Source organism: Oncorhynchus nerka, linkage group LG12 (assembly GCF_034236695.1).
Source record: "Oncorhynchus nerka isolate Pitt River linkage group LG12, Oner_Uvic_2.0, whole genome shotgun sequence".
NCBI classification, from domain to species: Eukaryota; Metazoa; Chordata; class Actinopteri; order Salmoniformes; family Salmonidae; genus Oncorhynchus; species Oncorhynchus nerka.
This window is the reverse complement of record NC_088407.1, coordinates 77,365,335-77,371,410: the sequence shown is the minus strand read 5'-3', so window position 1 is coordinate 77,371,410 and position 6,076 is coordinate 77,365,335.

Below are 6,076 nucleotides of genomic sequence, written 5' to 3'. Positions count from 1 at the left end.
CATGGGAAACATATGTCAACATTGATCTTTATTGGCATGGGAAACATATGTCAACATTGATCTTTATTGGCATGGGAAACATATGTCATCCACCTCTGGCCTGCTCGCCTCCCTACCACTGAGGAAGTACAGTTCCCGCTCAGCCCAGTCAAAACTGTTCGCTGCTCTGGCCCCCCAATGGTGGAACAAACTCCCTCACGACGCCAGGACAGCGGAGTCAATCACCACCTTCCGGAGACACCTGAAACCCCACCTCTTTAAGGAATACCTAGGATAGGATAAAGTAATCAAGTAACCTCTCACCCCCCTTAAAAGATTTAGATGCACTACTGTTCCACTGGATGTCATAAGGTGAATGCACCAATTTGTAAGTCGCTCTGGATAAGAGCGTCTGCTAAATGACTTAAATGTAAATGTAATGTCAACATTGTTGAAGTAGATGATAAACAAAAGTGAAATAAACAATAAAAATAACATTACACTCACAGAAGTTCCAAAAGAATAAAGACATTTCAAAGTCCAAAAGGGAAAATAAATAACCATAAATATGGGTTGTATTTACTATGGTGTTTGTTCTTCACTGGTTGCCCTTTTCTCGTGGCAACAGGTCACAAATCTACTGCTGTGATTACACACTGAGGTATTTCACCCTGTAGATATGGGAGTTTATCAACATTGGGTTTGTTTTCTAATTCTTTGTGGATCTGTGTCTCCTCACTCTCTGTCTCTCTGTCTGTCTCACTCTCTCTCTCTCTCTCTCTCTGTCTCTCTGTCTGTCTCACTCTCTCGCTCTCTCTCTCTGTCTGTCTCTCTCACTGTCTCACTCTCTCTCTCTCTCTGTCTGTCTATTAAATTAAATTTAAATTTCCTATCACCCTCTATCGCTCTCACTGTCACTCTCTTTCCTCTCTTTTCTCTATCGACCCATTCTCTCCATCTGAGTTGTCGGGGCGGCCCCACCACTACATTCCTCTGGTGACTCGTGGTGGGCGAGGAGGAGGGCAAACTTGGGCATGGGTTTTCTATTTAATTCTGTGGAGCACGGTCACTGGATCACATGCTGACCTCTGAGGCCTGTGAGTGTGTGACTGTTCCACACAAAGCCTGACACAGTCAGTGGCACCAGAGCCGACATTTATCAGTCACACGTCACAAATAGTTGCTAGGACTACCCTTCTCTCTAGCCTCATCATTTCTACAGTCGTTAATTGCATTAAAAAAGTGTCACTATTTTAGATACGTGTTGGGTTTTAAGTGTAGTGTTTTTCTCAGGCACTATGTCAGTGTGCTGTAGTGTAGTTTTATGCTGTAGTGTAGTTTTGTGCTGTAGTGTAGTTTTGTGTATCCAGGGTATCCTGGCTTCACTTCCTGTGGAGTCCTGTGGGACTGAGTCAATCTGAGACCCATGGTAGAGAGAGAGAGAGAGAGAGAGAGAAAAAAACACCCTATGCTAAGCTCCAGGCTGACGTCATTCTGTTCACACAAATCTAACTGTGAAAAATGACTTATTGGAGCGGCTGTGAGTTTGGCAGACGAGAGATGGGGGGGCTGCAGAGGTTCTGTCAACCCCCTGCCCATTCCTCTCCTCCACCTCTGAAATGCACTGTTTGTCTCTCTCTCTCTCTCTCTCTCTCTCTCTCTCTCTCTCTCTCTCTCTCTCTCTCTCTCTCTCCCTCTCCCTCCCTCCCTCCCTCAATTGAATGGCTTTATTGGCATGGGAAACATATGTTAACATTGCTAAAGCAAGTGAAGTAGATAATAAACAAAAGTGTAATAAACTATAAAAATGAACAGTAAACATTACACTCACAGAAGTTCCAAAAGAATCAAGACATATGACATATAATGTCATATTATGTGCAAATAGTACAAAATGGTGTTTGTTCTTCACTGATTGCCCTTTTTTTGTGGCAACAGGTCACATATCTTGCTGCTGTGATGGCACACTGGTATTTCACCCAATAGATATGGGAGTTTATCAAAATTGGATTTGTTTTCGAATCCTTTGTGGATCTGTGTAATCTGAGGGAAATATGTTTCTCTAATAAGGTCATACATTTGGCAGGCGGTTAGGAAGTGCAGCTCAGTTTCCACCTCATTTTGTGGGCAGTGTGCACATAGCCTGTCTTCTCTTGAGAGCCAGGTCTGCCTACTGTGACATTTCTCAATAGCAAGGCTATGCTTACTGAGTCTGTACATAGTCAAAGATTACCTTGATTTTGTATATATTTTTCTCAAGGTTTTTAAATTCTCTCTCTCCCTCCCATGTGTAGGCAGGCATGAATAATGCATGAATAATGTTCAGAAGCCTGTGTATCTGTGTAGCTCTCAGTGTCTCTCCCTCTACACACCATCATATACACTGAGTAACCCAAACATTAGGAGCACCTTCTTAATATCGAGTTACACCCCCTGCCCCTATTGCCCTCAAAACAACTTAAATTTGTCAGGGCATGGAATCTATAAGGTGTTGAAAGCGTTCCGCAGGGATGCTGGCCATGTTGACTCCAATGCTTCCCACAGTTGTGTCAAGTTGGCTGGATGTCCTTTGGGTGGTGGACCATTCTTGATACACACGGGAAACTGTTGAGCGTGAAAAACCCAGCAGCGTTGCAGTTCTTCACACAAACAAGTTTGTCTGGCACCTACAATCATACCCTGTTCAAAGGCACTTAAATATTTTGTCTTGCCCATTGACCCTCTGAATGGAACACAGGGACTCCTGAGTGGCACAGCGGCCTAAGGCACTGCATCTCAGTGCAAGAGGTGTCACTATAGTACATGGTTTGACTCCAGGCTGTATCACATCCGGCTGTGATTGGGAGTCCCATAGGGCGCCGCACAATTGGCCCAGAGTCGTCTGGGCTTGGCCGGATCAGGCTGTCATTGTAAATAAGAATTTGTTCTTAACTGACTTGCCCAGTTAAATAAAGGTTAAAAAACATACACAAGCGGTCTAAGGTACTGCATCACAGTGCTTGAGGCGTCACTACAGACACGTGTTCAATCCCAGGCTGTGTTACAGCTGGCCATGACTGGGAGATCCATGAGGCGGCGCACAATTGGCCCAGCGTTGTCCGGGTTAGGGGAGGGTTTGGCCGGCAGGGATGTCCCATCATGCACTAGCGTCTCCTGTGGCAGGCCCGGCGTAGTGCTGGCCTGGTGCACGGTGTTTCCTCCGACACATTGGTGTGGCTGGCTACCGGGTTAAGTGGGCATTGTGTCAAGAAGCAGTGCGGCTAGGCTGGGTAGTTTTTTGGAGGTCGCACGACCTTCGCCCCTCCTGAGTCCGTACGGGAGTTGCAGCGATGGGACAAGACTAACTACCAATTGGATACCATGAAATTGGGAAGAAAAAAGGGCAATTAAAAAGTATATATATTTGTATTTTTTTTTACCCCTGTCTCACGGGCCGGATTGAAGTGCCCGGCGGGCCCCCCTTGCCATGCACAATGCCAAACGTTGGCTGGAGTGGTGTAAAGCTCACCGCCATTGGACTCTGAAGCAGTGGAAATGTGTTCTCAGGAGGGATGAATCACACCATCTGGCTGTTCGACAGACGCTACCTGCCCGAGTGCATAGTGTTAACTGTAAAGTTGGGTGGAGGAGTAATAATGACATAGGGAAGTCTTAATGCTACCACATACAATGAAATTGGTTCTCTAGATCGGTGTGGAAGAACTTGACTGGCCTGCACAGAGCCCTGACCTCAACCCCATCGAACACCTTTAGGATGAATTGGAACACCGACTGTGAGACAGGCCTAATTGCCCAACATCAGTGCCCAACCTCACTAATGCTCTTGTGGCTGGATGGAAGCAAGTCCCTGCAGCAATGTTCCAACAAGTGGAAAGCCTTCCCAGAAGAGTGGAGACTGTTATAGCAACAAAGGGGGGACCATATTAATGCCCATGATTTTAGAATGGGATGTTCAACGAGCGGGTGTCCACATACTTTTGCCATTTTAGCCATGTAATGTAGCTCATTGTAATATTTTTTCTACTTTACATTGCATTTTAGTTACACTGTTTATACACACTGCATATTTATTTATAAACTGAATTCTTAACATAGACATATTTGTGGACTTTTTAAAACATTTTACTGCATTGTTAGGAGCTAGTTACATAAAAATAATTCTGAACCCGCTATAACATCTGAAACTAAACTGTATTCACAACCAATAACCCTTCCCCATCCCTCCTCCACCTTCCTCGTCCTTCCTAACCCTTCCCCATCCCTCCTCCACCTTCCTACCTCTTCCCTCTCCTTCCTCGTCATTCCTAACCCTTCCTTCTCCTTTCTCTTTCTTCCTAACCCTTCCCCATCCTTCCTCCACCTTCCTACCCCTTTCTCCTCCTTCCTCGTCCTTTTCCTTCCCCTCCTTCCTCACCCTCTCTCCTCCTTCCCCCCTCTTCCCCTTCTCCTGCCTCACACTTCCTCCTCCTTCTATATTCTGCTTTCCTCTCTTCATTGTGAAGCATGTTTTAATTAGTTTCATTTTTTTCAAGAGAAGGAAAGCAAACCTCAAGCCTTTTGTCAGATGCCATTTCCTCTGGGCTGGTTGGACCTACACACACACACAAACACACACACGCACACACACACAGACAGATCCTTTCTGTTGATGCAAGTGTTTAGTCTTTCCCTGTGTGTTTTGGTCATTTATTCTAGACTCTGGTCCTTCTCCTCTGTTTCTGTTGGCTCTCTGGCTCAATTCTTTATGACCTGCTTGAATCTGGATCATCCGTTAGTCCAACCGTCCCATAATGCATTGCATTTCTTACCTTACTGGTCTGCTTTGTTGTCCACATACCTCCAGGTTTGCTGTGCCACCACACCTGTAGTCCAGGCAAGGGTTCTGTGATAGTAGGTTATAGCAGTGAGAGCCTATTGTGGTCTTTCAGGGATGCTTTCTACACAACAGCAGGGATTTCCCTCTACCAAATAATTGTAATATGACGAGACACAATAGAGTGTTTCAGATGAGAGTATGTCAGGGCCAGTGTTATTCATATTCCATAGAATACTCCCTGCCTGTGGAACTCAAAATGGAGGTGTGTGTGTGTCTGTCTGTCTGTCTGTCTGTCTGTCTGTCTGTCTGTCTGTCTGTCTGTCTGTCTGTCTGTCTGTCTGTCTGTCTGTCTGTCTGTCTGTCTGTCTGTCTGTGTGTGTGTGTGTGTGTGTGTGTGTGTGTGTGTGTGTGTGTGTGTGTGTGTGTGTGTGTGTGTGTGTGTGTGTGTGTGTGTGTGCGCGTGCGTGCGTGCGTGTATTCTCCTGGTCTGCATAAAAAAGAGGCGAGTGGGAGTTAACAGTAGTGAAGTGGAGTTCTATGCTGTTTGTATGCTGAGACATGACCACTACCCCCACTTCATGACCACTACCCCCACTTCATTACCACTACCCCCACTTCATGACCACTACCCCCACTTCATGACCACTACCCCCACTTCATTACCACTACCCCCACTTCATGACCACTACCCCCACTTCATGACCACTACCCCCACTTCATGACCACTACCCCCACTTCATTACCACTACCCCCACTTCATGACCACTACCCCCACTTCATTACCACTACCCCCACTTCATGACCACTACCCCCACTTCATTACCACTACCCCCACTTCATTACCACTACCCACACTTCATTACCACTACCCCCACTTCATTACCACTACCTCCACTTCATTACCACTACCCCCACTTCATTACCACTACCCCCACTTCATGACCACTACCCCCACTTCATGACCACTACCCCCACTTCATGACCACTACCCCCACTTCATTACCACTACCCCCACTTCATTACCACTACCCCCACTTCATTACCACTACCCCCACTTCATTACCACTACCTCCACTTCATTACCACTACCCCCACTTCATGACCACTACCCCCACTTCATGACCACTACCCCCACTTCATTACCACTACCCACACTTCATTACCACTACCCCCACTTCATTACCACTACCTCCACTTCATTACCACTACCCCCACTTCATTACCACTACCCCCACTTCATGACCACTACCCCCACTTCATGACCACTACCCACACTTCATT